Raw genomic sequence first — 24,338 nt, 5'->3', positions numbered from 1 at the left:
ATTTTAGTGTTTTCTAGTATCATGTTAGGATGCCTTTACTCTTTCTAATATCATGTTAGTACCATGTTAGGTTTAAAGCTTTGATCTTTATTGTTTAGTGACATGCTAGGGTTTGTTATTAACCTTGTTAGTATCATGCCTAGGATCTTGCTATTATTATCAAGCTTTATTATGCCTTATCATGCTATCATAATTATTGTTTATGCTTATGTTGCTTGATTTTATCGTTATTGCTTGATCACACCTTTTATGATTGTTAAAGGGAATTTGTACTTGAAATCACGCTTAATAAGATAATTAATAATTTGGTTTAGGCTAATGTGATTTTAACTCAAGTGATCGCCAATAATAGTATTATTTGTGCATTAATATTCAACCAACATAGATAAACAGGGTAGGTTTAATATAATGTTTGTATGTTATTCGAAAAGCGCACATGAATACGAGCAGAACAAAGTAGAGGCCTATTTTATAGGGCGGGTCCTTTCTTTTGTAGATTGGATTCGTACCCTCATCCCCGGACCCTATTTGGTTCAAGACCTTATGGAGTAGTTGATGGTCCTTTTGGATTGTCTTTTGGGTTTACAAGTTCCTAAAACTTGTTGGCGACTCTTTTTGCTCTTTGTCTTTCCCTTTGGAACGCCACCGTACTTTAGTGTATGATCACAATGGGGTTCAAGTTTGGGGTTATCTTAATGCTTGAAATATTCCCTACAGTTTTTGGTGACTCCACTGGGGAGGATTTCTATTTATATTCCTGAAATTTATTTTGGCAATTATTTAGAATGAGCGGATGAGACTCGAAAAATTCTAAGTATTTCATGTGCGTGATTTGATTAACATTATTGTCATGTGCATTAAAAGGTTCTCATGGGAGAGCCCCATGAGTCAATACATAAGAATTTTACACGTAGGAAATTTGAGAAATATCTTTTATGACTAGAATCGAAAAGATGATGCGAAATCTGGAAACTTCTAAGAACACAGAAACTTAACAAGGCATGTAGGAACTAGCGTCTAGAAAACAGGGCTTGTCGCCCGTAAAAAGTTTCTGTCGCCTGGCGATAGTTCTGTCACTTGGCGACAGAGGCTTTTTTGCGGCGACAGTCCCTGTAGTCTGGCGCCAAGTTCTTCCAATACCGAGCTAGGGGTCTGCCTTCTTGCTTTGACCATTTCTAGCATTGTTGGCTTGATTTTACTTATTGATCGAGTCCTTTTCTCACTTTTCTAAACCCATATGTGTTCTACATATGGATATAACCCTCTGGGGGTTCCTGCTTCACCTGCCCAATGGAATATCCCACTATCATGTGCAAAGTTCAGATTTGGGTACGTGTAATGTTTGTGAATCCACCAAACCATGGAGTCGAGTCCGATTTCATCTCGCACTCGCGGAATCCTGTCCATTCGCTCCAACCCTCCCGGTAGGCTTGTGTGCAATGAATATGGATTCTTAACCATGGACCTTTTTTACTTAACCCATATCCTCAAACTTTAGAGAACTAGAGCCATGGTTAGGTTGCAAACTCATCTTGTGACTATGTGAACTACTTGTGCACCCTTGCTTGTATATATTATATATGTATTAACCGTTTGTTTGACTTGTGTTAAAAACTAAATAAATTGACTAATGACTAAAAGGACTTTGTCTAATTAATTAATTTTGAATTAATTAAAGGCTAATAAATTAATCAATTCGACTTAGTATGACTTTAGGCATGTCCATTTAGAGTAAAATTACTGGAAACAGTCCAGATTAATGTTCCAGCAATGGCACAGGAATTTGGACTGTGGCGCTGCAGTTTAGTGTCTGTCGCCTGGCGACAATTTTGTCGTCTGGCGACAGGCTCTAAACAGTGGCGACAGTCCTGTTGTTTTAGCGACAATCCAGTTTTCTTGCTCGAGTCATCACGACGAGTCTAATTCACAGTCTACTAATCAGTTTATCATTTTATTAATGGTTCAAACCATGTTTAACTCTTTAATTGAGTTTAGGCACTTAAAGTCCAATGGTCATACACTAAGAGTCAAAGACCTTGTTTAATTAATTAATTAATTAATTTGAACTAATAAATAAGCCTAAAGTCGAGTCATAGTTCCATTAAGTCAACCCGGTTTTTTATTCCCGTATACTGCACATGTGTCAACTTGTTTTGGTCAAAGCTGGAGTTATAGGAAGAACCACGAGTCGTACAACCTATGGATCTGTAGCCCCGAGTTTTATCTTTAGTTAGGAGTTGGTTTCGTCCCAATCAGAGTTACAGATTAAAAGTTATGACTAACATACCACAGCCTGTCCAGTCTAAAGCATATACGTGAAGTCTTAATTTAGTCTTTGCTTAAGTCTAGTCACATAGTCTAGCCACATGGTCATGACACAAGTCTTAACATGTCACCTACACTCACTAGTCTTAGCACACACTTTGTACATGTCGCCATGACCATGTATTAGGTTCATGCATGAGTCGTTTTTCCTTCATTTGAGTTGGGGGTCCATTCTTTTCCTAATTCTTCCATATTTCTTTATCTACATCTTCTTCCTACACTCTACATACTTTCTCCACACATACCATTCCCTTCATTCTTTCATGATCTCTTCCCATCTATGCATGTTGAATTGAGTTCGAGTCATGTGATTGACAATAATAATAATAAAAAAAGGAGTAATGATGAGACAAAACACAAGGCAAGCTTCTCACTAAGATTTCATACTTTCTTCTTCTTTTTTCAAACCTTTCCCCAATAAGTCTAGCATAGGCACCCTTTGTCTTCCTTAGATTTTTTCCATAGGTTTTTTCTTTTTCCCCTTTAATAAAATGAGCATTTTAATTCCTTGCATATGATCATTGCATTAATAAAAAAAAAACGCCGAATTAAGCACAAGGTATACCAATGATTTGAGGCACCCCTTGTAGCCATGTCATATCATCTTCACCCTTTAAATATATAATCCTTTTCTTGATAAACCACTTTGAGCCTCGTCTAACGATAGACCTCTTTTTTCTTCAACCCACATCTACTTAACCTTGGGATGGGATGGTGTGTAACTTATGCAAGTTTCAAATATGAAAAGCTTAAGTGATTTCAAAATAAAAAATGATACAAAAATGTAAAAATGAATAAAAGTTTACAAAAGGGCAAGTGTTTCAATGTCTTTGATATAAAAATATCTTGGATAAGAACATGTCTCAGATTGCGTTTCTTATCGAGTGCTCGGTACCGTGCCTGAGAAACATGTATGCCAAGTGAGTGATAGACCGCATGATCGGGATTGCCCACACTTATAAAAATGAAAAATGCAAAAGCAAAATAGAAGAGCAAATAAAAAAAGAAAGAAAGCTCAAAAATGAGAAAACTCAAGCATAAAAAATACAAAGATTCAAAAGCAAGGTTGCACACCTTGGGGACTTATCTAGGGTCTTGAGCCTTTATCCCCTTCTTCTCTAAACTTTAGCCTAACCACGTTACAACCCTTAAAAGACCTTTTTGAGGTATACACACACTTGTACGAGGTTCGGCTAGAGCTACGTTTGGCCTGATTCCTAACGGATACGTAGGCAACCTCACATTGAGGTGCGGCCATAATAAAAATGCATTCATTTTCACATTCACACACTTACACCATGATCATGTCAAGGGATCTCCAATGCTCATCCCTATTCACTTAGAGCTAGACTTGGGGGCTTGATCCTTACATCATTAGCCTACCTAGCCTAAGAGTCATCATTATTTGACTCTTATCAAATAATACTTTTGCACACCGTTAGCCTTTGCAGCTTAACTTTAGTGTCACTTCCACACACATCACAGATACATGACTAAATAGACTTCCAATTAGGAACCCTTTGTCATGAAGTCTTAGCATAACGTTGAAGCAAGGTTTGTCATATCAACATCACTCATCACTCATAATCATCATTGTATCAAAGTATGAAGTACTTAGCCTCCATGCCTAAGTTACCTAAATACTTTCATAATCGAGTCAACTAAGATAGTTTAGGATGAATTAATCCTTGCACCTTGAGGGATAGTATCAAATGCATATACTTGATTAAGCTCATTCAACATGCACCATCAAACACTTCGATTCTTTTTCACGTCTTTCTTTTTCGGGAGAAATTCGGTACCCTCCACAAAAATGACGGAAAATTTTTGTTTTTGAGTCATGTACACATCAAGTCCAGTGCACACACGAGTCACACATAGTGAGTCATCATTAAGTCAAAGTTCAGATCGAGTTGAGTCTAACACATGTGTCAAACGCTTTGAGTCGAGTCATGACCAGTCAATGAGTCAAGCAACACTAAGCCTTAGGTCAACCCTGAGATAACTTAAGATAATAAAAGATTAGCAAAGTCCTATAGTCCAAAATATAGATGCAGGTACATTCCAGCAAGCAAGAATATTCCCGGATTTTTTCGAAAAAAACCGCGAATATAGATATATGAGATTCTTCCAAGATGAGAGAAGTTTGAGCAAAATTATGAAGAGCTTTAATTTCCAAAAGATTTGAGCAGATTTGGTCGTAAGGAAACGACCAAATTGAAAGTTCGGAGCGAAACCGAGCAATGAACAGCAGAGCAGCGAAATGAGAAAGAAGAAGAAGACGGGTTTTAAAACCCTGATTCTGTCGCCAAACGACAGACTCTGTCGCGAGGCGACAGATGCAAATGCTCGCGACAATTGCCTCTGGCCAGCGCTGGAGCGGCGACAGAATGCTGGGCCCCTCTTTATGACTTTGTGGGTCTATTTTAGTAGTTTGGGTTCCTTGGTACGCCAGTTAGCCCCTTTAAGCAAAATTGACATGATTTAGTCAGCTTGATTGCAATGCATTAAGTGATCGACTTGATGAAGATCGTCTCACTTAACTTAAAGCGCCTAAGTATTGGCTCATAGCAAGGCACCGAAATAATGGTTCAATAGAGGCACCGAAATAATGGTTTACAAAGGCAAAAAGCACCAAAGTAACGGTTCACAACGATTTCCTAGGATGGAAGAAGATTTGAAGATTCGAGATGACGAAGCCTTCAACAGGGGGCTTTAAGATTAAAAAGAGTCTATTGGTTGGATTTGAGAAGGACGGTTCAAGATGAAGCGACCTTCAATAGCTTTCACTATGATTGGGGAGGTTATTATTAGATTTGAGAAGAACGATTCAAGATGAAGCGGTCTTTGATAGCTTTCGCTAAGATTGTGAAGGTTATCACTTGATTTGAGAAGATAGCACGAGATGAGCGATCTTCGACGACCTTCGCTAAGATTGTGGAAGTTGTCATCAAGATTTGAGAAGATAGCACGAGATGGGCGATCTTCGACGACATTCACTAAGATTGTGGAAGTTGTCACCTGTATTTGAGAAGAGCGGTTCGTGATGAGGCGGTCTTCGACAACATTCGCTAAGATTGTGGAGGTTGTCACCTAGATTTGAGAAGAGCGGTTCGTGATGAGGCGGTCTTCGACGACATTCGCTATGATTGGGAAGGTTGTCACCATGATTTAAGGTAAAGCTCGAGATGTAGCAGCAATGATAGACAGCGTTCCCTAGGATGGGGAGAGTTGTCACAAATCTTGGAGATGGCGAAGTAAGGTCACCTTCGACGGTCCCTTAAGGTAGAGAAGAGATTGTCTATAGCGGCGATGCACTGCCGTGGCGACGTACGGCCACACCCAGGAAATGACGACATACAGTTATTTTCGACGATGTTCCCGAAATACTGTGGAGGATTGTCACCAAGAATATTGAAGGCGACGACATATGGTTATCTTCAAGGATGGCGTTCACGAGGCACTGTGGAGGTTGTCACAAACAACAAAAGAAGCAACAGCAAAATGGTTACGCTCAGACACGTGTGCTCGACGGTGCAAGATACGCGTTTCTTAACTCTCTTATCTGTTTAACTAACATTGTTTTACAGGTATCGGCGTTATAAGAATGATTTGGAATCGCAGAACGTTTTGAATCATTCTCCATCCCTATCGATACTTTGACTTTCGTTTTCGAAACGTTAGTTTCTCCAAACTCAGTCAAAGTGGGGGCTTCTGTAGACACCCATTTGTGTCTCCCCAAAACCAAACCCAGTGATGAATACCTGTCACGTCGAACCATAATCGAATTAGGTGAAAGTGATTCGAAAGCCAAATGTTGCGGTTTAGTTTTAATTAAATTATTTTCTCTCTGTTTTTGAAAATGACTCTATTTATTTGAAAACGTCCATTTCAGTTTATTTTGGTCCATGATAAGGGTCCATTAATGGTTTAGATGGATGGGGTTCGAAGAGACCTTTCCAACGATATATTATAAGCCCGATTCCGATGAATATTGAGGAAGTTATGGCCAAAATACTAAACTGGGCCTGGTTAATTATTTTAAATGCGGCCCAATGATCTAGAGGGGCCCAATATTAATTATTATTCCTAAAATTATTAGGATTAATTACAGTTTTCTAGAAGTTTCTAGAGAGTTCCTTTTAATTCTAATATTGTTAGATTTAATAATTAATTATCTTTAAAACATTTTTATTTGGAATAAAATATTGTTTTGCTATCTTAAAAATACGTATTTTATCTTCTGTACGGATTCCGTAGATCAAGTTGATTAAAGATCGGATTCCGCGTGAAGAAAACACGCTAATACAGGCTGTCGCCAAACGACAAGTCTGTCGCCGCGCAACAGACCCTGTCGCCGCGCGACAGACCCTGTCGCCTTGCGACAGACATTGTCGCGTCGCGACAGACCCTGTCGCCTCGCGACAGACATTGTCGCGTCGCGACAGACCCTGTCGCCTCGCGACAGACATTGTCGCGTCGCGACAGTGGCGACAGCGTGGAGTTTTATTCCTTATCAAATTCTATGTTTTTCCGGATTATTTTCATTATAAATAGCGTCCGAATCCCTGTTTTCAATTATCATTCACAATTATCAATTTTCACAAATCATCAACTCTTTCTCAATTCTCTCTATTCCCTCTCAAGAATTACTTAATTCTTTTCTTTCTCTCTATTTCTAAACCAACCTTTTTACAAAATACAATATTCCGCATTCACAAGACTTAGAGTCACCTAGCCAAGTTCGAAGTTGCCTTCGCCCTAGACGTGAAAGGTTGATAATTTCTGAGGGTTTGGTCCAAAACTAGTCAAAACTTTATTTAATTTGATTTCAATTTAATTCTTTAATTCTTTAATTATTCTTTATTATTTTCATTGAAGTTTACTAACCTGTGTATTTTGTTATTAGAAAGAGGTACGAGGCTTCAAAGTAAGTAGATTAGCTTACTCCCTATTTCTTTCACAATGTAGATTGCATGTTTATTATTGTTTTATGATTCCTAGTATCATGTTAGGATGTTTAATATTTCTAGTATCATGTTAGGATGTTATTTTAGTGCTTTCTAGTATCATGTTAGGATGCCTTTACTCTTTCTAATATCATGTTAGTACCATGTTAGGTTTAAAGCTTTGATCTTTATTGTTTAGTGACATGCTAGGGTTTGTTATTAACCTTGTTAGTATCATGCCTAGGATCTTGCTATTATTATCAAGCTTTATTATGCCTTATCATGCTATCATAATTATTGTTTATGCTTATGTTGCTTGATTTTATCGTTATTGCTTGATCACACCTTTTATGATTGTTAAAGGGAATTTGTACTTGAAATCACGCTTAATAAGATAATTAATAATTTGGTTTAGGCTAATGTGATTTTAACTCAAGTGATCGCCAATAATAGTATTATTTGTGCATTAATATTCAACCAACATAGATAAACAGGGTAGGTTTAATATAATGTTTGTATGTTATTCGAAAAGCGCACATGAATACGAGCAGAACAAAGTAGAGGCCTATTTTATAGGGCGGGTCCTTTCTTTTGTAGATTGGATTCGTACCCTCATCCCCGGACCCTATTTGGTTCAAGACCTTATGGAGTAGTTGATGGTCCTTTTGGATTGTCTTTTGGGTTTACAAGTTCCTAAAACTTGTTGGCGACTCTTTTTGCTCTTTGTCTTTCCCTTTGGAACGCCACCGTACTTTAGTGTATGATCACAGTGGGGTTCAAGTTTGGGGTTATCTTAATGCTTGAAATATTCCCTACAGGTTAATTATTTACATACGGCCCAATGATCTTGAGGAGGGCCCAATATTAATTATTATTCCTAAAATCATTAGGATTAATTATAATTTTCTAGAAGTTTCTAGAAGGTTCTTTTTAATTCTAATATTATTAGATTTAATAATTATTTATTTTGAAATAGACTTTTATTTGGAGTAAAACGTTATTTTATTATTATTATTATCTTAAAAATACGTATTTTATCTTTTGTACGGATTCCGTAGATCAAGTTAATTAAAGATCGGATTCCGCGTGAAGAAAACGCGCTAATACAGGTTGTCGCCAAACGACAAGTCTGTCGCCACGCGACAGACCCTGTCGCGTCGCGACGGTCTGTCGCGACGCGACAGAGTCGAATCCTGGCGACAGCGTGTAGTTTTATTCCTTATCAAATTCTATATTTTTCCGTACTATTTTCATTATAAATAGGGTCCCGAACTTCTGTTTTCATATCATCAACTCTCATCATTAATTCTCTCTATTCTCCCTCTGAGCAATATAGCTTGTTCTTTCTTATTCTCTCTTTTTTTCTAAACCAACCTTTTTACAAAATACAATATTCCGCATTCACAAGACTTAGAATCTCTTAGCCAAGTTCGAAGTTGCCTTTGCCCTAGACGTGCAAGGTTTGATAATTTCTGAGGGTTTGGTCCAAAACTAGTCAAAACTTTATTTAATTTGAGTTTAATTTGATTCTTTAATTGTTCTTTATTATTTTCATTGAAGTTTACTAACTCGTGTATTTTGTTATTAGAAAGAGGTACGAGGCTTCAAAGTAAGTAGATTAGCTTACTCTCTATTTCTTTCACAATGTAGAAAGCATGCTTATTATTGTTTAATATTCCTAGTATCATGTTAGGATGCTTTTAATGCTTTCTAGTATCATGTTAGGATGTTATTTTATGCTTCCTAGTATCCTGTTAGGACGTTATTTTATGCTTTCTAGTATCCTGTTAGGACGTTATTTTATGCTTTCTAGTATCATGTTTAGGGTGCCTTTAATCTTTTCTAATATCATGTTAGCATGTTAGTACCATGTTAGGTTTAAAGCTTTGATCTTTATTGTTTAGTGACATGCTAGGATTTGTTACTAATCTTGTTAGCATCATGCCTAGGATCTTGCTATTATTGCCAAGCTTTATTATGCCTTATCATGCTATTATCATCATTATTGTTATTGATTTATTATTATGTTGCTTGATATTATTTTACATTATTATTGTTATTGCTTGATCACGCCTTTTATGCTTGTTAAAGGGAATTCGTACTTGAAATCACGCTTAATGAGATAATTAATAATTTGGTTTAGGCTAATATGATTTTAATTCAAGTGATCGCCAATAATAGTCTTATTTGTGCATTAATATTTCAACCAACATAGATTAAATAGGTTAGGTTTAATATAATGTTTGTATGTTATTCGAAAGCGCGCATGAATACGAGCAGAACAAAGTAGAGGCCTATTTTATAGGGCGGGTCCTTTCTTTTGTAGATTGGATTCGTACCCTCATCCCCGGACCCTGTTTGGTTCAAGACCTTATGGAGTTGATGGTCCTTTTGGATTGTCTTTTGGGTTTACAAGTTCCTAAAACTTGTTGGCGACTCTTTTGCTCTCTTTTCCTTCCCTTTGGAACGCCACCGTACTTTAGTGTATGATCATAATGGGGTTCAAGTTTAGGATCATAATGCTTGAAATATTCCCTACAAAAGGGGAAATGTTTTTGTTGATATATTGGAAAAAAGCACTAAAACTACGAATAAGCAAAGATAAAGATGAATAAAATCAAGAAAGAACAACACTAGGGATACGGGGGTGTCAAACATGACTAGAAAGAGGGAAATAATGATAGTTATCAAGAAGAACATGCCAAAGAACACAAGATCCTACCTAAACAATTCATTCTCATGCACAATAGTCTAGGCAAATCAATGAAAGAAGTCCATGCTAATTAGGATCATTCTCATGCATCCTATTAGACACAAGCAAATCAAGAGAATAAAGAAACACAATTCATAAAACTCAATTTTAACAACTCATTCTCATGCAATCATTAAAATAGAGGTGATCTTAATCTAGTTCAAATCACTTTCATGCATTTAAACTAGAGGGAAATCAAATAAAGTGTAACAATAATCTCAAGCCATAAAAAATCATATCTTTCATCAATTTAAGGCATGTATTCAATCCAACCATCATCATTCATCCAACATTCAACACATATTTTCCACCCCCTTCCCCTAGCTAAGAAATTAGCCTAGAGAAGGGAGATTAAACATAATAGCAAAACCAAAAATAAATTCAAGAAACACAAAACAAAACATGATTAAGAACAATGAAAACAATAATTAATAGATAAACTAAAAGGATAAAAAAAATAAGCAACTATAAAGTAACTAAATAAAGCTAAAGGAAAGGATTAGAGATTACTAGAGAGAGGATTAATGAAAGATGAAAACTTGAAGGAATTGCTTGATTGGAAATTAAACTTGACCAAAATTGATTACTTGGAAGAAAATTGAGTAATAATCTACTTTATCTCTCTTAAAACTATCTAATCTAACCCTAAGAGAGAGAAGCTCTTCTAAAACTAACTAAGAAATTAGAATAATGGATAATTCTCCTCATTACCCCAAAAATGGGTATTTATACTAAGATAGGAAAAATAGAAAAATAAAAAGAAGGAAAAAAAGTAAAAAGGGAAATAAAGAAAGAAAATAAAAATAAAATAAAGAAATAAGAAAAGAAAATAAATAAATAACTAAAGAATAAAAGAAAAGGGGAAACTAAAGAAAATAAAACAAAAATCCTAAGAGTGCAAAACTATCAGACCCTCCCCCGATTCTTCCCTTCCTCTTCAACCCCGGCTGCTCTGTTCTCCATTGAAGCGCATCACCGCCGCACATCACATCATCAATGGCTATCAACGAACATCATCTTCAATTTGTAATCTCAACCATTCGATCTCATTAAATATCATGTGTGAAGCTCGTGATATGGTTCAACATGAACCAAGAAATGCGCGCCCGCCAAGACATCGCGCATAGATCGCGCAAATGTTACTGCCTCAACTCTAATTTTGGACTGCATTTGTGCGCCTTCTGACAGTGTTGCGCAGCCGCGAGTAGCTCCTATCAAATTGGGGATAAATTTGGGTAATTAATTTCCAATTGCGAGGCTGCGAATTCCGATTGATGGGCGATTGTTACGAGGTGAGAACAGGGTGTGTGCGCGGCGGTGGCTGGTGCTGCTGATTTGCGTGGTGAAGGGGGCAGCAATGGTGGAGTGCGTGGTTGTTGATGTTGTTGTTGGTGTTGGTGGTGTGTGGGGTGAGATGCGTGGCTGCTCTGTTTGGTTGAAACAGGGGAGTTGCGAAAAGTGTGTGGGTGAGTGGTTTGGTGGTGATTGATGGTGGTGTTGGCGGTGGCTGGTATATTGGTGTGATTGGAGGTGTGTGGTGAAGTGGTGGTGCTGCGTGTTGTTGCTGCAGTTGCTGTTGATTGCGGGGGAAGGTGATTGTGGTGGCTGTGTACGGCTGCTCTGCTGCTGGTATTATTGTTGTTGCGGGGTGAAGCTGGGGAAAATGGTGGCAGTGGTTGCGAGTGGTTTGGTGGCGGGAGTGTGTGACTGGTGCGTGGCTGATGGCTGGAGGTTTGATTGGTGGTTTAATTGGTGCTGCTGGTTGTTGTTGTTGGGCTGTTTTGCGTGAGGGAGAGCAGGGAGCAGGGGAGATGGGTGCGTGACTGGTGTGGTGGAGGTTAAGGTGTGGGGTGGTGATGTTTAAGCTGGCAGCAACAGGGCAGCAGTTTGCTTGGGAGCTTGTGCCTCGAACCCCGGACTTTGAACTCGAACCTCGGACAAGAATAACTTGACACTCGAACCTCAATCCGAACGCAAACCTACACACCCAAAGAAAACCGAGGAGAGGATTGGGACATAAAATAAAATAAATAAAATAGAAATAAATAAAATGAAAATAAATAAAGGACAAAATAAAATAAAACCAAGACAAATAAAATAAAAGAAATAAAATAGAAAATAAGGGACATAAAACTAAACTAAAAAAATAATTAAAACTACGCAAGCAAATAAAATAAAATAAAATACGAAAATAGACTAAAACTAATAAAATAAAAAAATAAACTAAAACGCTCCAAAAATACTCAAAAAAATATAAAAGACGAGAATAATAAAATAATAGAAATAAAGGATAAAAAGGGTGAAATTATTGGAAAATAAGCCGGAATACGACTCAATAAACACCCTAAAAGTGACATAAAAGTCACTTATCAAACTCCCCGAAGTTTACCTTTTGCCCGTCCTCGAGCAAATTAACATGAAACACGAAAGAAGGAGAATGATTTATTCAACCAAAGCTAGAACACTAAAGGAGACAAGATTGTACACTAACTCACTTTCGTAGGAATCACGGTCATTTTTAGCAACTAATGACAAGTCCTTTAAACCCCTAGATCGCCCTAGAGGACAAGTGTGCTCTCGTGAGGGTGTGCTAAGAGTTTAACCCACAACTCTAAACAAAACCAAGGCAAAACAAAAAGAAAAAGAAAAGCAAAAACAAAAAGCAAGCACAACCACGACCAACATGACATGACAAGGCGTAAGAAAACCAAACAAGCTTTTAGATAGAAAATGCTCCATTTGGACTCAAAACATAGAGACATGCACCAAAGAATGCTCACCTTTCTTAATTAAATGAGGGAATACACGTTCCGAGATGCTCATGGTTGAAAGAGACAAACCTAAGCTAAGCATAGAGAACTAATGATTTCACTCTCCGCCCTAGCCCCATCCAAGACGGTCCACATTCTCTCCACTAGCTTCAAATCATCCCTTAGTTAGCTCCTCATGATTCCTTGAGGGAACCTGAAAAAGAAATTTTTATGTGGAATCATAAGGTCATCCCGACATCTCAACTATGCATACTCTCTCCATAGGGTTGAAATCTATCTCCCTCCACCGGTCATTGACCTCACCCCTGTAAAGTCAAAGGGTCTTTACTAGGGTTGTAACGTAAGGCTAAGGGTCAAGGTGGGGCAAAATTTGAAAATTTTGGTGATATTTCCTAAGTGAAGCAAAAGGGTGATCAAACCTCAAAAACAAACTCAAGAAATCACCAAACATCAAACAAAAATACCAATAATGCCATCTCCCCCAAGCTTATTCGACACCGACACTCAATAAAAACAAAAACGAAGTAACGCTCCCCCCCCCCCCCCAAGCTTGAATAAAGCATTGTCCTCAATGCTTAAACTAGGGAAGAAAACGAAACCAAACTAGTTTTTTTTTTTTTTTTTTTTTTGTTGTCCTTGCCTTTTTTTTAACTTTGGACGGCTTTTTCTTAACATTTGCTTTATTTCACACAATATATACAATTTACTTTTCTTGCTTGGTACAAAGAGAATAATACTTTCTCATTTTATTACAACACAAAACAAACTCTTAAACCAAAATGCTTCACAAACTAAGGGTTAGGGAAACGAAAGGTCATAAGGCTTGTAATGTGGCTCATAATCAAGAAATGGAATAGGCTCAAAGGGTTGGCAAGAGAAGCAAATGCAAAATAAAAACAAAATAAGTAACAAAACAAAAAGAAGGTAAAGAAAAATGAGAAAAGTGGTGCCCTTTTCCTCCCCTAGAGTTGCTTGGTCACGATCTTGGGAGCTAGAGAACAACACAAGGATTAAGTTATGCATAGTTAAAAATCCTAAACTCCGCTCACAAGAATGATGAAGGCTAGAACAAATGACGCTCACACGGGATAAGAAATAAGCAAATACCAACCAAGGGAATCCTATTCACCATAGAGAGCAACACCATTTTACCACTTTCCCGTGAACTAGGGGTTTAAACGTCCTCAAAATTTCTAAACCGGGCTACCTTAGCTTAAAATGTGCCTAGTTCAACCCTAAGCACTCTCAAACCGTGTAAACCCTCATCAACTAGGAAGATAAGCATTCAAAGACACATCATCATGAAAGGCACACAAATCCAAATGAATGAGCAGTTCTAAATCAAAATCATTTCAACTTGTCATAGTCATGTTTGTCACACAAAAGGGAAAAATAACACAAAAACAAGAGGAAGAAATAAAAAGGTTCACAAATGAGGCATGTGATTCAAGTAAATCCCAATCGTCATACAAATGACCGTTGATAACAACATCAACGATCCCAGGTTCCTTAGAACCAATGCAAACAACCTCGAACCATTCAACTTCTTCCTAAACTAACCCTAAACTAAGCACTCGAAGAAAAATTAAAAGAGTGAAAACAAGAAAGGTCTCACCGAGAGGTTGTCTTAAAAGAATAAAGGAGCATAAAATCGAGTTCACCAAATGTCACTCCGCTCCAAGCTTACAAAAAGCAACCTACAAGGCAAAACAAGACATAAAAGAAAACATTAAAAGAAAACAAAGAAAGAAAACAATAAGAAAAAGAAAGGAGGGGGAGAAAAAGGGTTAGAAATCCTCCGGGTTGCCTCCCGGGAAGCGCTTGTTTATGGTCTTTAGCTTAACCCTTCACCTTCTTCAAGGTGGAATAAAGAACATCACCCTCATCAACTTGAGGATTGAATCATAGATGACCCCAAGCTTGAGAACTAACACTCCTTGAGGTCTCAAATCACCACAAGGGAAAGGAGGGAATGAATCAAGAGCCAATGGTGGCTCATCTTTTCTTTTTCTCTTCTTCTTGTCATTTCTTCTTCTTTTTTCTCTCTTCTTTCTTTTCCTTCTAAAAGGGCGATGAAGCTTGGAATCCTCGATATTAGGAAGGGCAACCTCACCTTCCTCAAGAGAGCCTTCAAACCAAGCGGGAACTTCAAGAAAGTCATCATACCTCATTGTCATCTTATCATCACATGGAGGTAAGCTCTCATTATCCATCACACCATCGACCACATCCACTCTACATACGTTCACCGCCATGGGGCCCTTCAAAACAACATTCTCAACTAGCCTACAAGGGAAGGGAACCGGGCCTTCAAACTTGTTTGGTTCACTAAAATCAAATGGCTCCTCATTTTGTTCTTGAACCTTCTTCTCAACCACATCCTCCACAACCTTGTCTTCCTTACTCTCATCCTCCTTGCAAGTTTTGAGATGATAAGCATGTGAAGGGTTAGTATATGATTATAAGGGGAGTTTTGCGGTTGAATGGAGAGAAGAAATGTTGGTTAGTTGGGAGTCAACAACTTCATTGTGAGATTTGATCTCTTGATCTGAAATTGTTGAGTGATAATCCGACGTTGTTGAAGAATTTGAGTTTTAGTGTGGTTGGGTGGCGATTGTTCTTCATACGCTTGAGGATTTTGGTCATGATGTTGATCTTGAAAGTTCCCCATTTGGATGGAAGGGTAAGAAAAATTTTGGTTTAGAGGATTGAAAAGAGGTTCATCTTGGAGGTAGGAGTTTTCTTGCTTTGGAGGTTGTTGAAGTTGTTGAGATTGAGCTTGGGTTATAAACTCTCCTTCCCTCAAAGTCAAAGCCTCACCTTGCTCGGGATTGAACTCTCTACAATACGATGCATCATAATCCGTCCCACCACAACAAGCACATGAGAAATCAATGATTTGTGACGGTTTTGAACCCAAACCAACACTTGAGTTCAACTTGGAAAGACCTTCGTTCAAGAGCTCAACTATGTGCTTAAGTTGACCGACTTTCTCCAACTCATAAAGATCACCTTGCTTTCCTTGGTACCTTCTTTGACCTCCCCAAGAATAGCTAGTAGCCACCTCTTCAATTGTAGCTTCAACTTGGCTTTGAGGGATCTTAATCAATTGGCCACCGGCACCCGCATCTAGATTGGTTCTTGACATTGGCTCCAAGCCATCATAAAAGAATCTCATGAGCAAATTATGGTTGAATCCATGGTTAGGACATGCTCTAATCAAATCCTTAAACCTTTCCCATGCTTCCCAAAGAGCTTCATCCGGTTCTTGCTCAAAAGAAGCTATCTTCCTCTTCATTTTTGCAGTTTGCTCATCGGAAATGAACCTCTTGAGAAAGGCCTTCGCAACATCTTTCCATGTGGTGAGCGAGTTGGGCTTCAAAAGCTTGAGCCATTTCTTTGCTCTTCCGATAAGAGATTGTCGAAAGATGCATACGAATGTAATCTTGGCTCACTTCATTTGTTTGCATCATTGCACACAACTCAAGGAATCGGTCCAAATGCTCAATGGGGTCTTCACTTGCACTTCCGGAAAATTGCTCAATTTGAACCATCCTAGCATATTGTGGATGGATTGTGAAATTAGACTCGGTGGTTGGGAGAAGTATACCACTCGTGAGCTCATAGACTTCCGGATTTCCAAACTCCTTAAAAAGAAGGTCATCCTCTTCCCTTGCCATATCTCTCTTGGAATACAACAAAGCTAAGTACACGATTAGCAATGACAAGTAGGATAAAAAAAAGAGCAAAATAATAAAAAGAAAGCAAATAAAATGACTCTAACAATAGCAAAAATAAATGCTAAACAAGCCGCTTCCCCGGCAACGGCGCCAAAATTTGATCGAGCTAGGATAGGTCGTTAAACTATTAACCCTAGTCAAATTAATTATTTATAATGCCTAAACTTAAACTAAACTAGTTAGTGGCAAGTAAAGGGTCGAACCACTAAGGAAGCTCACTCGTCTAACATCAATATCACTAATGCAAGAGTCAAAAGGGGAAATGTTTTTGTTGATATATTGGATAAAAAGCACTAAAACTACGAATAAGCAAAGATAAAGATGAATAAAATCAAGAAAGAACAACACTAGGGATACGGGGGTGTCAAACATGACTAGAAAGAGGGAAATAATGATAGTTATCAAGAAGAACATGCCAAAGAACACAATATCCTACCTAAACAATTCATTCTCATGCAATAGTCTAGGCAAATCAATGAAAGAAGTCCATGCTAATTAGGATCATTCTCATGCATCTTATTAGACACAAGCAAATCAAGAGAATAAAGAAACACAATTCATAAAACTCAATTATAACAACTCATTCTCATGCAATCATTAAAATAGAGGTGATCTTAATCTAGTTCAAATCACTTTCATGCATTTAAACTAGAGGGAAATCAAATAAAGTGTAACAATAATCTTAAGCCATCAAAAATCATATCTTTCATCAATTTAAGGCATGTATTCAATCCAACCATCATCATTCATCCAACATTCAACACATATTTTCCACCCCCTTCCCCTAGCTAAGAAATTATCCTAGAGAAGGGAGATTAAACATAATAGCAAAACCAAAAATAAATTCAAGAAACACAAAACAAAACATGATTAAGAACAATGAAAACAATAATTAATAGATAAACTAAAGGATAACAAAAATAAGCAACAATAAAGCAAATAAATAAAGCTAAAGGAAAGGATTAGAGATTACTAGAGAGAGGATTAATGAAAGATGAAAACTTGAAGGAATTGCTTGATTGGAAATTAAACTTGACCAAAATTGATTACTTGGAAGAAAATTGAGCAATAATCTACTTTATCTCTCTAAAAACTATCTAATCTAACCCTAAGAGAGAGAAGCTCTCCTAAAACTAACTAAGAAATTAGAATAATGGATAATTCTCCTCATTACCCCAAAAATGGGTATTTATACTAAGCTAGGAAAAATAGAAAAATAAAAAGAAGGAAAAAGAGTAAAAAGGGAAATAAAGAAAGAAAATAAAAATAAAATAAAGAATTAAGAAAAGAAAATAAATAAATAACTAAAGAATAAAAGAAATGGGGAAACTAAAGAAAATAAAACAAAAATCCTAAAAATGCAAAACTATCAGACCCTCCCCCGATTCTTCCTTCCTCTTCAACCCCGGCTGCTCTGCTCTCCATTGAAGCGCATCACCGCCGCACATCACATCATCAATGGCTATCAACGAACATCATCTTCGATCCGTAATCTCAACCATTCGATCTCATTAAATATCATGTGCGAAGCTCGTGATATGGTTCAATATGAACCAAGAAATGCGCGCCCGCGAAGACATCGCGCATAGGTCGCGCAAATTCTACTGCCTCAACTCTGATTTTGGACTCCATTTGTGCGCCTTCTGACAGTGTTGCGCGGCCGCGAGTAGCTCCTATCGAATTGGGGATAAATTTAGGTAATTAATTTCCAATTGCGAGGCTGCAAATTCCGATTGATGGGCGATTGTTGCGAGGTGAGAACATGGTGTGTGCGTGGCGGTGGCTAGTGCTGCTGATTTGCGTGGTGAAGGGGGCAGCAATGGTGGAGTGCGTGGTTGTTGTTGATGTTGTTGTTGGTGTTGGTGGTGTGCGGGGTGAGATGCGTGGCTGCTTTGTTTGGTTGAAACAGGGGAGTTGCGAAGAGTGTGTGGGTGAGTGGTTTGGTGGTGATTGATGGTGGTTTTGGCGGTGGCAGGTGTATTGGTGTGATTGGAGGTGTGTGGTGAAGTGGTGGTGCTGCGTGTTGTTGCTGCAGTTGCTGTTGATTGCGGGGGAAGGTGATTGTGGTGGATGTGTACGGCTGCTCTGCTGCTGGTATTATTGCTGTTGCGGGGTGAAGCAGGGGAAAATGGTGGCAGTGGTTGCGAGTGGTTTGGTGGCGGGAGTGTGTGACTGGTGCGTGGCTGATGGCTGGAGGTTTGATTGGTGGTTTAATTGGTGCTGCTGGTTGTTGTTGTTGGGCTGTTTTGCGTGAGGGGGAGCAGGGAGCAGGGGAGATGGGTGCGTGACTGGTGTGGTGGAGGTTAAGGTGTGGGGTGGTGATGTTTAAGCTGGCAGCAACAGGGCAGCAGTTTGCTTGGGAGCTTGTGCCTCGAACCCCGGACTTTGAACTCGAACCTCGGACAAGAATAACTTGACACTCGAACCTCAATCCGAACGCAAACCTACACACCCAAAGAAAACCGAGGAGAGGATCGGGACATAAAATAAAATAAATAAAATAGAAATAAATAAAATGAAAATAAATAAAGGACAAAATAAAATAAAACCAAGACAAATAAAATAAAATAAATAAAATAGAAAATAAGGGACATAAAACTAAACTAAAAAAAATAATTAAAACTACGCAAGCAAATAAAATAAAATAAAATACGAAAATAGACTAAAACTAATAAATTAAAGAAAATAAGGTAAAACGCTCCAAAAATACTCAAAATAAATATAAAAGACGAGACTAATAAAATAATAGAAATAAAGGATAAAAAGGGTGAAATTATTAGAAAATAAGCCGGAATACGACTCAATAAACACCCTAAAAGTGACATAAAAGTCATTTATCAAAGTAGGGTCGAATCCACAGGGAAACTGATCTTTCTACTCCTAATTAATTAATATACTCTAAATTATTAAAGTAACCAATTTGTTGTTTTTAATATGAAATTATACTACGGAGATCAAGTTTAGGGAGAAAAATCAGTAATAAGAAGGCCTAGGGTCACAGGTTCACCAATAATAAATATTCCGGGATAAAACATGACAATCAATAATCAACATTGCACAAATAACATGATTAACAAGCTCTCGCAATTTATTAATCAACATGGATCTAACAGGCTCTCGCAATTTATTAGATCTAGCTAAGTCCTTATTGAAAATAGCCTTTAATATTAAATTAACATCTGCTCGATTCATCAATTCAATATTGCTATACTTTTACAAGCCATAATTGTAAAGCGTTAAAACAATTCAATAAGAAATTATCATGCAATATCAATAATCACTAATAACAAATTATCCCTTCATGTTAAATATGGATCTCCATAAACCCTAGAATTAAACTACTCGGACACAATTAAATCTAAAATAAGCAAAGTAATAAAATAAGACATAAGGAATTCAAAGAATGAAAATACTAAAATTAATAAAATACAAATCGTACCGAATCGACGGAATAACAAACGGAGTTTAGGAACAAGAGAAAGAGTAAAAGTTTAGAGAGAGAAAATCTAAGTAGAGAGAGAAAAGTAGTAAGAGTATGTAAAAGAAGTGTGTTAAACTTGCTTAATTAAATTACATTAATACTAAGCAAGGAGTTCTACGCTTAACGAAATTAATCAGAAATTAATCAACCTCCAAAACACACGCGCCCGGTCGGGCGCCGCACCGCCCGGCCGGGCCCGCCATTTTGACTGATATCCCCTTCTCGCGCGCGGTCGGGCGCGTACTCCGCTGTGGTGCTGTCTCGCCTCGCCCGGCCAGGCGCGCCTCCCGGCGAGGCTTGATGGCTCGGGCGAGGCTCTCTTGGGCTTCTTTTGGACTTCGATTGGGCCTCTCATCCTCGGCCAAATCGGAGTTCCTCCTTGGGTCCTTGAACTCGGTCCAAATGCCTCGGGATTTCCATTACCGAGCCCTTAATCACCGATTTGCTTCTTCTAACCGGTCTTGGGCTCCAATGAGTGGCCGTGTTCCTCCAATGCTGGTAGTCGCTCCTCGAAAATCCGGGAAAATGCTCCAAAAGCGCAATTTCCTACAAAACTCAACCAAAACTACGAAAACACTAGAAAACACCAATTAGTAATAAAAGTGGCTCGAAAGAGGCAAAAACACTACAAGTACTAATTACGACCAAGGGACGGGGGTAAATCACTATATAAAATGGACATATCAAATAGCCTTGAATTTCATCTCGAATTTGGTTTAAAACGGTCAAATTTGACCATGAAAACTTTATGGTTTATTTCAACCATTAAAACCTTCTTTTTGGGAAATTTCGTGAATTTTGTTACGAAAACCTTCGCTTTAACAATAAAAATCTTATATTTGATTGCAAAACCTTCGTTTTGGCTAAGTTAAGTGAAATTTGTAATGTTGTGTTAATTTTGATAGACAATGAGGAGTAGAGGAGAGTAGAAAGACAATAAAGAGGAAAAAAAACAGAGAAGCTAGATTGAAGAAGAGAGAGAAAGAGGAGATCAAAGAAGAGAGATAAAATAGGAGAGAGAAAGAGCAAAGAAGTGAAGAGGAGAGGAGAGAGAGGGCGGAATGAGACTGAAAAAAAATTAGGTTTTTTTTCTTTCTTTTTATACTATGTAGATTTAGGCTAGGGTTTTTTGGGGTTGGGCCTAAAAATTCGGTTCGGTTTTGGTTTTTTCGGTTTTTCATTTTTCGAAACCGAAACCGAACCATATAATTTCGGTTTTTCATTTTACAAACCAAAACCGAATAACTTTCGAAAAAAACCAAACCATATTTGTTATTTTTCGATTCAGTTCGGTTTTAAACTGAGTTTGTTTTACCCCTACCTACATGTGCATCAAACTGGAGTACTCCACCACACTCGCAGCTCGTGCCCAGAAATCGAGGTAGGAACTCTATAGATTTCAAAGGCCGAGTCTATGCGCGCAATGCCCACATTCTGCACCTGCATGAGAAATATGTACGAGCAGTCCTGATTTGATGGTTGATTAAATTAACGACTTTGATTTATTGATGATGTGAAAGTATCAAATAAAATCCCAACATTGGAACAACCATATTCGAAGGAAAGGGGGCTAACTGTTTAGTGAGATTTGTTTTAGTTTTCTTTTGTTATTAGGAAAATCTCTTTGGTAACATTGTATTACTTGAAAGAAAAATAATCTTAGTTTCAACTGTTTATCTTTTTTCTCCCTCCAATTTCTCAATTTTCCAAATTCTTCCTTAGATTTTATAATTTTTCCATTTTGTTCCCAAAATCTTTTATCTTCCTGAATTAGTTTTTCTATCACTAGCAACAAAAACCTCGTTTTCAAGAAAAAATACAAGTTCATCTTCATGATAAACAAGATCTGTTTATCATGAGGGAAAATAGTCAATTTACTCATTTAAATATGGGCAATTTTGTGATTTCATGTATAAAACAAGTTAACAGAATTTAGCATAGACTAACATCGTTAATGGAGGTGTCGGTGTATTCAAAGAGCTTTAGTGGAGATTTCAGAAACTTTAATGGAGAATTCAAGCTCAAGTGTTGCATAAATGGAGGTAACCATTACGCCTACCTTCTGGGGTTCACCATACCCTTCATTTCTCTTTTATTTAGAATTTTCGTTTAATTCGACGGCGAAGCCACCGGAAATGGTGGTGGGGATGTCAGATGCAATGTTGTCGGCGTAAGGCATGTGGGGTACGGGAAGGAAGAAGAAGAAGAAGAAGAAGAAGATGATGATGATGATGAAGCTTTTAGTATATGGTGGTGAAGTGGTGGACATGGTTTACTAGCAATTAGAAAGGAGTAGTAGCTAGCATATATGAAAAAGCAAAGAGGAAGAACAAGATAACCTCCATTATCCCAGCTGGAAAGCACAAATAAATAAATAAAATAAAATAAAGGACATTTTGTGAGAAACTACCTAATAAAGCCTAAATTTTGTAAGAAACTACCTAATAAAAAAAATGTTGTAAGAAACTACCTAATAAAAGATAAAATGTTGTAATATACTACCTTTGACTGAAATTCCACCGTTGAATTAAATTTTAGGATGTTGATCCAACTTAGAACACCCCCAAAACCACCGTTAGGGTTGGTTTTCAAGGTGGTAACGTTATTTTCGGGGTGGTTGGAGGATATTTTGAGTTGGTGAGGGTAGATTAGTGCTTCGGGATGGTGGTTTTTAGGGTTAGAGGTGGTGGTTTTGGGGTTGGAAGGTGCTTTAGATGTGGTGGAGACGATTTCAAACAAGTTGTCTTAGTTTTGGGAATGAAAGCGGTGGTTTTGGAGTGTTTTGAGGTCGATCAACGGTGAAAATTCGGTATAGATAGTATTTTACAACATTTTACCTTTTCTTAGGTAGTTTTTGCCATCATTTTACCTTTATTAGGTAGTTTATTACAACATTTTTTTTTAATAGATAGGTAGTTTCTCGCAAAATATTGGTTTTATTAGGTAGTTTTTTACAAAAAGCCCTAAAATAAAATGTAGGCACAAATTCCAAACCCAATATATTACAATCTTGCCATTATATAAACAAGTTTTGTTTACATCAAGATAAATGCCCCCCTTGTTTTCACCTCTTTATCTTCAATTATTATTATGATGTACTCCCTCCATTTTTGAATATTCGCTCCACTTTTCATTTGCGGGCGTTTATAAATAATTGTACCATTTCCTTATTTGGAAATTTTTTATAATATTTAATTTATTTCTTTCAACTAGCGGGACCCAATTTTATTACTTTTATGTTTACTCCCCTCCAATTTACCTTCCACTAAGTCTACTATCTCTATATTAAATTACTTTCTCCAATTTCTCCTAAAACTTCGCGCATAGAGAAATGGAGCAATTATATAAAAACGAAGGGAGTAATATTTTATAATTAAATAAAATATGGTATACAAAGTATAATCGAATTATTGAATGGAACACCTTAATTAAGAAAATGCACAACATTATAATAAGCTAAATATACTAGTATGATTCGTTTATATCCCAACTCCTATATTAAACACTACTAGAATCAGGTTGAATTCCGACGAAATGACTCCGACAGACACTAAAATCCGTCGGAAATATCATATTTTCCGACAGATTTTTATTCTGTCGCAAATTGTCGACGGATTTAATGATTTTGTTGAAAATCCGTCGGAAATTTCGGACGGTATATAAATCCGTCGGAAATTATGTAATTTCCGACGGTATATAAATCCGTCGGAAATTATTTAATTTCCGACGGATTTTTCCGTCGAAAAGTATATGAATTATTTTAACTAACTTTATTTCAACCATAATACTGATGGATTATACATTCTTAAATTTAGTATATAAATAAGTTGATGTTCAATTGAATCTAATTAGTCTCCAAATGATTAAGCTCCACCATACTATTCCTTAGCCTTCTATTGACTTGTATGAAGTTATTAAGATCTTATACAGATTCATCAAGCAACGACTGCAAAGCCGGAGGTAATGATGGTAAATCTTCCACACCATACAGAATTGTCGTCTTTTAGTGAATACATGTATGTGATTTCCCCAATCAATTGATCGGAATCACCAAGGCTCCGACCCAGTATCTTAATTGTGTTTTTTATCTATCATTCTCATTTGAAATGTCATTAAGGTAATTTGAGTATAGTACAACCCATAACTCTAACTACTGTCATATTTTCGTATGGAGGAAATGCTAGACGATTCACTATTTTATTTTTTTTTAAAAGAGAATATTAGGCTTAACTTCATGTACGCATAACAAAATGAAAAGGAAAATTTTTGTGAGTTTTATAATGGATAATAAGGAATCCAATTACGTACGTGCAAATAAAT

At 37.3% G+C, this 24,338-nt stretch overlaps 1 non-coding gene across 1 annotated transcript; it reads left to right on the top strand.

The window, feature by feature from the left end:
- The first annotated feature begins 15,991 nt into the window (after window positions 1-15,991).
- On the top strand, window positions 15,992-16,098 carry LOC145603203 (small nucleolar RNA R71). The gene has a single exon (XR_014104734.1). It is a non-coding gene; the product is annotated as a small nucleolar RNA R71 (small nucleolar RNA).
- The last annotated feature ends 8,240 nt before the right edge of the window (window positions 16,099-24,338 follow it).

The sequence above is a fragment of the Chenopodium album genome, chromosome 21, assembly GCF_948465745.1.
Source record: "Chenopodium album chromosome 21, dcCheAlbu1.1, whole genome shotgun sequence".
Lineage (NCBI taxonomy): Eukaryota > Viridiplantae > Streptophyta > Magnoliopsida > Caryophyllales > Amaranthaceae > Chenopodium > Chenopodium album.
This window is presented reverse-complemented; position numbering and strand designations above follow the sequence as displayed.